A 10,557-nucleotide genomic window follows, 5' to 3' on the forward strand; every position below is an offset into this window, starting at 1 on the left:
ATGAGCTGAAAATCACAATTACGAGTCTGACAACGGCCTCAACATTTTCTGAACATTGGGATGATAAGTTGACATACAAGGACGAAGCGCAAGATCTGCAGGCAACTGTGCTTCGTTATATTCTATGTCATTTTGCTTCTCACTTGATTCTCATTCTTTGCTTGATTTGATTTCTTCTTGTTTTGAAGAATGTTTATCAGATATAGGCATTCTCACCACAAACTTATCCATGCATATTCATTAAAAAAATAATTAGTATATAAAGAACATTAATACTTTATAATTTTACTTCTTTAATTTTCTTATGACTGTATTATAAAAAACATAAATTTTTTAATAATTGCATCATCGGTTAAAATATCACCATAAGTGAAGGCTTTTGGTTTGTCTACCGCCTGTCTTAATCAAATATCTTCTATTAAATCATGTAAAAATACATACACTATTTGTAGGCTTTTGGCCTCTCTCAGTTATCTGATGTCCTAAACAAGTATCTTTTACTAAAGCATGTAAAAAAAGATAATCATATTTGCAGGCTTTTGGCATGTCTTATTTATCTCATGTCTTAAACAAATATCTTTTACTAAAGCATGTAAAAAAACATACATCATATTTGCAGGATTTTGTCCTGTCTTAGTTATCGCATGTCCTAGACAAATATTTTTTACTAAAACATGTAAAAAAGATACATCAAATTTGCCAGCTTTTGGCCTGTCCCTGTTATCTTCTATCCTAAATAAATATCTTCTACTAAAACAAGTAAAAAAACATACATGATATTTGTAGGCTTTTAGCCCATCTCGGTTACTTCCTGTCCTAAACAAATATCTTTTACTAAAGCATGTAAAAATAAATACACCACAATTGCAGGCTTTTGGCTTGTCTCAGTTATCTCCTGTCTTAAACAAACATCTTCTATTAAAACATGTAAAAAAATATACATCATATTTGTAGTCTTTTGGCTTGTCTCAGTTATTTCTTATCCTAAACAAATATCTGCTATTAAAACATGTAAAAAACTATACATCATAATTACATGCTTTTGGCCTGTCTCAGTTATCTTTTATCGTAAACAAATTCTTTCTATTCAAAGAATTTTATAAATGTAAGAAAACTGATGCCTCAATATGCTTAATATCTTGAGGAATTTCTCATGAAAATCTTCAACTTTTCTCTCTTTTGTCAATCAATTGTTTTGTTCATTACAAAAACAAAACATATAAAAGTTGATAAACACTTCATAGAATCCAAGACAAGTAAAAGGGATAAAGAATTCAAAATGCATTTCAATAAGGTTGAAGATTAGACATGATACAAATGAAAATGTGACTGTAACAACCACTAAATGAATATGCAACAGAAATAAGCACTAAGGCTAAGTTAAAAATATAATCTTTATTCAAAATGAACGGGGAATTACTGTACATCACACCTCATTTGTACAATGAATAGTTTACATATTTATATAAGAGAAGAGAGGGAAGAATGGACTGAACTAGCCATTGGCCGAGTTCCAACGACTCATAAAGGAGCCGTTGGGACTAGCCAATAGCTAGAACAAAAAAAAGGAATCAAAATAAAGAAGAAAATAAACTTAAAACAAAGAAATAAAATAAAAAAGAAAATAAAACTTAAAAGCTAACTAAGTCAATAAAACCTAAGGTATCATATTTCTTAACACCCCCCTTAAACTTACTATGCTATCACTCAAAGTTTATTTAAAAGAAAGTTGAATCTGTGAGAACATAGAGGCTTCATGAAAAAATCAGCCAGCTAGAATTCTAAGGAAACATATGGAAGCTTGATAGTTTTCTTCAAAAATTCTTCATGAACATAGTGACAATCCATTTTTATATGCTTGGTTTGTTTATAGAATGTTTTATTCTTGACAATGTAGATAGAACTCTTGTTGCTACAACACAAATCAATGGGTTCTTCTATTCTTGTTTCCATATCAAGAAGCATTTGATGAAGCCAGACAATTTCCATAGTTGTGGAGGGTATGACTTGATATTCAACTTTAGTAGAAGAAAGAGAGACTTTCTGTTGCTTTTTTCACTTCCACGAGAAGAGTGATTTCCCAAAAAAATGCAAAACCCAGTAATTGAGTGTCTATTATTTAGATCTCATTCTCAATCAGCATCAGTATAAGCAATCATGTTTAGAGAGGAAGAAGAAGCCATAAATACTCCCTTATTTATCATCCTTTGATGTATCTAATGATACGAAGAACAACTCCTATATGAATGATTGATGGAGCATGCTGAAATTGACTTATTGTATGAACCACATGAGCAATATCAGGACGAGTGATACTAAGATATATTAAAGATCCCACAAGCTGTCAGTAGGGAGTAGGATTGACAAGAGAAACTTCATCATCAATCTTCATTTTGCTTTTAGGGCTTCAGGAGTTCTTAGGATCTTATCATCTGTTATACCTGACTTAACAATAATCTCTACAGCAAACTTAGTTTGTAATAAAAAATAGCCTCTAGTAAAGTATGCAACCTCAATGCCCAAGATGTGTGTTAGAAAACCTATACCTTCCATTTCAAAAGTTTTTTGCAGTAGGTTCTTACATTCTTTAATACCTTCTTTGTCACTACCTGTAATGATCATGTCGTCAACATATATTAGGAGAATTATGACACTTGCAATAGTATTATTAACAAACAAAATAGTTTCAGTCAAACATAAATGAAATCCTTAATTAGAGATAATAGAGTAAAAACGATCAATCAAAGCTTTAAGAATTTGTTTGAGGCCATATAGAGCCTTTTTAAGTTTAAGAACTTTTTCTTGTGGAAGTAACAAACCTAGAGCATTTGATAGCAGTCATTATAGCTTTAGGAGCGAATGTTTTATTGTAACCAATTCAATATTCTTGAGTATAACCTTTAACAATAAGTCAGACTTTATATTTTTCTAGAAATCCATCACTTTTCATTTTCACTTTGTAAACCCATGCAACCCATAGTCTTTTTTCCTATAGGTAAATCTTGCATTTCTCATGTTTGAGAAAACACTCAATTATTCTAACATAGCATTCTTCCACTCAATATATAATATTACTATCATTAATATCACACATTTCATCATCACATTGGGAGAGATACTTAATAAAAAAGAATAATAATTGTTGTTTTGTGATTCTCTACAATTTTCAAATCAATTTTTTTTTCATTGAACTTCACATTCCTTGAAACTATGATTTTGTCTTTGACTGGGTCATAACATTTGTAGCATTTTTGTCTTTGACTGGGTCATAACATTTGTAGCATTTTTATGTCTCAGAATAATCAATGAAGGTACATTCAATCCTTTGAACTTAGTTTGTCAGTCTTGTCATCTAAAACAAAACATTTGCATTCAAAAATTCGAAGTCTATTGAGATGGGGTTCAGATTTGAACAATTTTTCAAAAAGAGTTGTATTATATAAAACTTTTGAAGGCATTCCATTTATGAAATAAACAGGAGCAAGGGCTATTTCAACTCAAAAGTTTTTAGGCATATTTTTTGCAATAAGAAGAGCTTTTATTGTTTCTACTATATGTCTATGTTTTCTTTAGAAAATTCATTTTATTGAGGTATTCTTTGACACGATTTTTCATGAGCTATTTCATAGTTTTTCAAGTATCTTTTGAATTCATTTGAAATATATTCACCTTCGAAATCAGTCCTTAGGATTTTTAGCTTAGCATCAAACTGTGTTTTTACCAAGTTGTAAAAAATTTTGAGCACCTCAAAAACTTCATATTTGAAACTTAAAAAATATATCCAACAATATCTAGTGAAATCATCAACAAATATCACATAATAAAATAGCCCTCCTTTTGACATGATAAAAGAGGGCCACCACACATCGGATGAACAAACTCAAACGGTGTAGAAGAAAAGAAGTTTCTTTGTCTAAAAGGTAAATATTTTATCTTTCCATGTATGCAATCATTACATTTAAAGTTCTCAATATAAATATCCTTTGTAGGAGTCATCATGTATAATTCTCTAATGTTTAAATGACCTAACCTTTGATGCCAAATACTGATGTTCACATTTTTATCATAGCAACAAAATTTTTCTTTAGGGATACATAAATTGTTCATGCAGTAAAGGTCTCGCTTTCTAAAACCTTCCCTAATCAATCTTCCGGTTTGGTGATCCTACACCAAACATATATTTCATAAGAAAACTATATCAAAACCAAGATACGAAATTTGAGATACAGAAAGTAACTTAAGATTAAGTCTAAGGACATAAGTAACTTTTGGTATAAAGAATTTTTGTTTTTCTCCAAATTCTTTTTCAAAATTTCCAATTTCTTTAACACTCAAAGATATTCCATCAGTGGTAACTAAATTTGACTCTTTTTATGCTTGTTCAAACTTGGTCAAAGATGATATATTATGTGTCATATAAAATGATGCACCGAAATCTAAAAGCTGAGGAATTATACTGAGAGTGTTGAAGGTGGATGTTGTTGTTAGTAGTGCTTTGAAATTTGACTCATTTATTATGGGTTGAAGAGCCGTTATGATTTGGTTCAATGTTGTAGAAATTGACGCAAGATCACATCATTTGTTTTGAACATTTACAACCTTTATTTGATTAAATTGTATAGGGTTGTGTTGCCCACCTTGAGAATATGAAGCTCCTTCTTTGAAAAAATTCTCTCCACAATTTTGTGATTGTCCTTCGTTGTTATTTCCCTTCAACTTTGGATAATTATGTCTTATGTGACCTGGTTCATGACAAAAGTGACAAACAACCTTACATTTCCCTTTATTTTGATTTTTAAATGAGAGGGTCTAAAAGATCTAATGTTGTTTTCGGGTCTAGAAGCAACTAAAACATTTTCTTCTTCTTGTTTTGAAATGAGGACACTATCAATTTCTTTGGATAAATTCATTCTAGTTTCTTCTCCACTTAGTTTAGTAAGAAGTTTATAAATAAGTAGAGGAGAAGCTAAGGATAAAAGAACTCAGCTTATTTGTTCAAATTCAGGTCTTATCCCTTGAAGAAATTGAAAATATCTAAATTCATCAACTTCATCTCTCCTAATATCGTGGGACTTACAATTCATTGCTAGTTGAGGAGTAAGTTGAACTAATTCAATCCAAACACTATCATAAAATAATCTCTTACATTTTTTTCTCCTTGCTTGATATTTTGAGCTTTTTAGATCAATAGATAGTTCTTGGCCATATATATATTTTTTAGTAAACATTCCTTTGAGGTATTCTTATACCTCACTTGCCTTCTCATAGTACATAAAGTTTTAAGCAATTCTAGGTTCGATACTTTCATAAATCCATTATTTAATCCTTGAGTTCTTAGCTTTTCAATCATCTAGTTTCTTGTAATATTCATTCAAAGCATTTTGTCTTTCTTCCTATCTGATTCTTTCACAATCCCATTTTCTACTTTAGTTAACTTGAGAGAAGGAGAAATGAATGTACCTCTTATGAAACCCCATAAGTATTTTCCTTTGATGTGCATCTCCAAACATTTAGCCCATGGCATATAGTTAGTTCCATCAAGCTTGTATGAAGCTTGATAGCTTTTTCCCTTGATCGAGATTTTGGAGTTCTCTATGAAATCTGCTCTAGTGGACTAAGTGATACTTTTGGATGTTTTACTAAACAGTTGGTGGATGATAATCTTTTTGGAGTGCAGCAGTGAACCAAGATTAAAACAACAAAATATTGAGGTATTGTTTTATGATAAATACCCTTCTTCAGAAGTATAACAGAAAGAAAGGAGGGTCAATTAGCTTTAGAGAGTCTTTGAGATAATTCCACAATCAGGTGGTGACACTTGCGAAATGATATCAACGAACAGGTAGACTTTTGATGATTTAGTCTTCAACGATAAAACAGTAACTAACTTCAGAATTCCAATAAAAAAAACTAGCCCAACTTGGGTTTAATACCATGAAAATATGATTGTAACAATCACTAAACGAACTTGTACCAGAAATAAGCACTAAGACCAAGTAAAAAAATACAATCTTTATTCAAATAAACAGAGAATTGTTGTACATAACAGCTTATTTGTACAAAGAACAATTTATATATTTATACAAGAGAAAAGAGGGAAGAATGGACTGAACTAGCTGTTGGGCTAGTTCCAACAGCTCATAAAAGAGTAGTTGAGACTAGCCAACTGTTAGAACAAAAAGAGAAAAAAAATAAAAATAAAAAAAAATAAAAAAAAAAACATAAAACCTAACTAATGTAAAACCTAACTAAGATATCCTATTTCTTATCAATTTCTTCAGTTGCTTCTGAGTTATACTTGCAGGGTATGGCCAGTAGTACTGCTCCCCTCCCCCAAGTTGTGATCCGTCTATTTGGACTACTAAATAATCTGAGCTAAGTGGTAACCTTAGAGTTTTTAATTAACTTACTAACTGTTTAATCTTTTTTACTAGTTCTATATTTTCTTGATTGAAGAATAAAACTCCATTAGGCCTTAGCTTAGCATATAAACCAGCAACTCATTGTTGTAATTGTGGGATATGTGGTCTAGCACAGTTTAGGATACCTAGAAACTCTTGAAGTATCGTTTTAACTTCTAGTTTCTCAGGGAACTCTTTAATAATTTTGTCTATAACGCATGTTTGAAGATTTATGTATCCATTTCCTATTTCTATTCCATGAAATTTGATATTGGTTTCGACTAATACTATTTTCTTTTTTGAAATAATAATACACTAATTCTTCAATTTTTTTGAAGATCTTTTTCAACTGTTTAATATGCTCATTTTTGTTTTGGAAAAAACAAGAATATCATCAACATAAACGATAAAAAATTGTTTACATTTTTATAGTGCATTATCCATCTTTCTTCAAAAAATACTTGGTGCATTTTTTATTCCAAAAAGCATGACTAACCATTCGTAGTGGCCTTGTGGGCAATAAGCATGTAAAAGTTGTTCATTCTATAGACTCTTCTTCCTTTTTTACTTGCCAAAAACTGCTTTTATAATCAAATTTTGAAAAATATCTTTTATTTTCTATTCTTTGGATTAGAGTCACTTTATCAGAGAAGCTATATCAATGTCATGTGTTATCATTTAGTCTTCTATAATTGATGACCATTCTGGTCTTCCTACAAACTTGTTCTCAATGTTTATTGACAATTAAAGCATATGAACCATGAGCACTTGAACTCACATGAATTTTAATTTTAGTAATTCCATTATATGTCCTTCCATGTCATTCTTTTCTTGAAAGAATGTTTTATGTTTGCTGTTTTAATCCTTCAATTGAGACATATTATGTCTAGTTTACACATTGTTTTATATTTTTCCCAATGTTTTTGGGGATTTTCTCTTGGGATTTCTAGTTTTGAGAGTTTTGATATAATATCATCCAATCGGACCCGGGTCCGGGCCGGGAAAAACCTGGCCCGGGCCCGATAGGCCGGCCCGGACCGGTCCGGCCCGACTCCCGCCCTCCGTCCCCCGCTCCCCCTCTCCCTCTCCCTCCTCCTCCGTCTCCCTCTCTGCTCCTGCTCTCCCTCTCCGCCCCCCCTCTCCCTCTCTCTCTCCGCTCCCGCTCCCCTCTCCCTCCTCCTCCATCTCCCTCGCCGCTCCCCCTCCTCCTCTGTTTCCCTTCCCCTCCTCCTCTGTCGCCATTGCTGCAGTCGTTCATCAATTTCTGCCTTTGGTGGAGACCCAACGTGCCCTAACCAGCCCCTGCGGGCCCATGTGGGCCGTCGGCGGGGACCCAACGCCGTAGCCGGAGGGCGACGGGAGGGCGGGGGGAAAGGGGGTCGGGAGGGCGGGCCGGGCCGGGCCCGGGCCGGGCCCGGGCCGAGACCCGGGCTATCGGGCCGGCCCTTACCCGGCCCCATGCCCACCCTTAACTAGAATTGATCCCAATTTGACTTGGATAGTTTATGATTAGTCTGCAAAGGTCTATGTCTGTTAGTCTTTCATAAGAAGGAATCAGGTATTTTACTTCGCTTTCTACAAAAGTAGAGATGTATTGTATGTCGAGGAGTGTTTGACACATGGAATCTTGATTCTTTTGTTTGCACTGTCGTTTAATGGGACATGCGTAGTCTTGGCCTGTTATGCACTTGGTAGGCGTTGAAATAGAGATAGGTCCACCGCACTTTGGTGGCAAAAATCTTGGAGTGATGGTGGGAGGTAAGTAATCAACATTCAAAAACGTATGAGGGTTCATAAGGAGTTGCATTGTCATTCAAAAATAACAATAGCTATAGGTTGGGTTAACTTTTCTTGTAGGGTTACAAGTTGAAGTTTAACCATTTCCTTAGGTATATATTCTGAATCAGAAATTTTATTTCCTACCATTGTTTCAAGAAGGAAGGGTTGTTTCATTTGTTTTATGTATTTTGGATTTACTAAGGATTTATCTAGAATGATATTGGTACATCTTGTGTCGATTAAGGCTTGGACATCAACAGTAGTTTCCCCTACTGTTATTTTACATTTTACCATTAATCGATGAAGGAATTTTTCAGATTTTTCTTTATGAATGAATCCTATTAGATCTGCTGGATTAACTTCTTTATGCATGAAAGCAGATGAAGAAGAAGGTTGTTTTGTTATTCCTTCTATTTGTTTCTGAAATCTTTAATTTGTTATTGTGCATTTATTATGAAATTTTCTACCTCATATTTTTAATTTTCTAATATTCTAATTTTTTTTCTAGACTAGCTTCATCTAATTTTTCTTGGATTGGCAATTCGATATTTGGTTCTTGAAGGTTCAGGCACCTCTAACTCAAAAAGCTACTGAATTCAATACATGACAGCGAAAGGGAAAAGTTTATGCAAATGAGAAGAAAGGGAGAAAGATGCATTAGACGGACAAATGAGAGAGAGAGAGAGAGAGAGAGAGAGAGAGAGAGAGGAAAACCTAGAGTGTAACTATTGCAGATCAGTTGTGAACGAACAACTTACCTGTTGTGCAACGACATTCATCAAATCAGCTGTCAAGAGGATGGGAAGAGTACAAGCTGCGCAAAACCCTTGTTCATCAGGCTGAACTAATCGGATCAGAGAGAATGATGGAGAGTTTGTCCAAAAGAGGAGTCAGCACGACGTTAACTGCTACGCAAATCCTTGAGCATCAACACTGCCTGCAGGTTGAGGAAATCGATCGGCAGAGAGAGACGGAGGATTCAATCGGGAGAGAAACAACAGCGGAGATCTAAACCCTAGATCATCCAACTGATTTCGAGGTTAAGCGAATCAATCGACGGAGGGAGAGATTGATGGAGACATAAATCTAGAGAGAAACGATGGATGTGTAATGAAAACATCATCTTCTTCCTTCCTCTTTCAGGAGCCAGCAGAGTTGTCTTCTGCTTGTGTTCGGGGACTCAATGATGGACAATGTGATCCTACATGCGAGATTTGTTGTAGTGGAACCAGGCTTGGAAGTGAAGGATGATCCATTATTGAAAATCAAATGAGCTACAATGAGTTCAATATATGAATGTTGGAGCTATCGATGAATGTGAGCGAGATCATAGCAAACATGGGAGAATATTTTGACGCTGCTGCAAAAAAGAAAGATGAATGTAAGTTGAAATTTTTATTGATCAGACAGAGCATGGCGTGGAGAACTTTATGCCGATGCAAAGTCCAGCTGGCACAGTCAAATATCGTTTATCTCGACAGCATAGGGGAATAGTGTTCTCTGGTTGCAAACATACGTACAGTCTAATAAGGGTCACAAAGTTGGGGGTCACGGGGCACTAGTGGATCCAACTGAACTGTTGGGTAACAGGCCCCAGTGATCGGGCTCAGGCTTGAGCCCAAAAAAACCGATCCGGTCTGGGTCGGTGGGCTCCATTCAGCCCGATTATTCTTTTTTATTTAACAATAATAATTTATATTTTATTATTAAAAAAATTTATTTTATATTTAAAAAGTTATTTTTATTTTAATTGAGCCGGCTTGGACGGGGCTCAGGCTCGGGTATCGAGCCCATGCCCCGGTTCAACTTTCAGGCGGGTTTACTGCTGGTAGCAACCTTTCTTCAAGGAGGCATAGTGGTTGCCATACCTGCGACGAGTTCATCCAAAACCATCACCTAACCCTTCTCCAACTAGACAATTTCGCTGGTGAGTGCAGTTGTTATGCCGCTGTCTTCAATGGTCATTTTCTTTCAAGAAAACAGACATGTTGGGAAGGATGACAATGAAAGAAGGGGCACAGATAAGTGGGGGTTTTGCGGGGAGTGACGAGCTCGTTCTCTGAAAACTTAAACTAATGGTTAAATTTGGATGGATCTTAGTCCAATTACATAGGACAGCATTATGAGACTCAGGTCCATGCTCCATAACCAATTGAAAATTTGTTATATGTTTAGTGTCCCATAAAAAAAAATTTCTAGCTCCACCCATGAATGCAAGCAACCATAGCCAATTGAAAATTTGTTCGCTATATGCTTAGTGTCCCATAGAAAGAAAATTCTAACTCCATCCTAAATGCAAGGAACCAGAGCCCAAGGGTGTAACCTCGTCATTAAAGCTTTTTATAATGATATTTTGTGAATGAAAACCATCAAAATC

Source organism: Nymphaea colorata, chromosome 7 (genome assembly GCF_008831285.2).
Source record: "Nymphaea colorata isolate Beijing-Zhang1983 chromosome 7, ASM883128v2, whole genome shotgun sequence".
Lineage (NCBI taxonomy): Eukaryota > Viridiplantae > Streptophyta > Magnoliopsida > Nymphaeales > Nymphaeaceae > Nymphaea > Nymphaea colorata.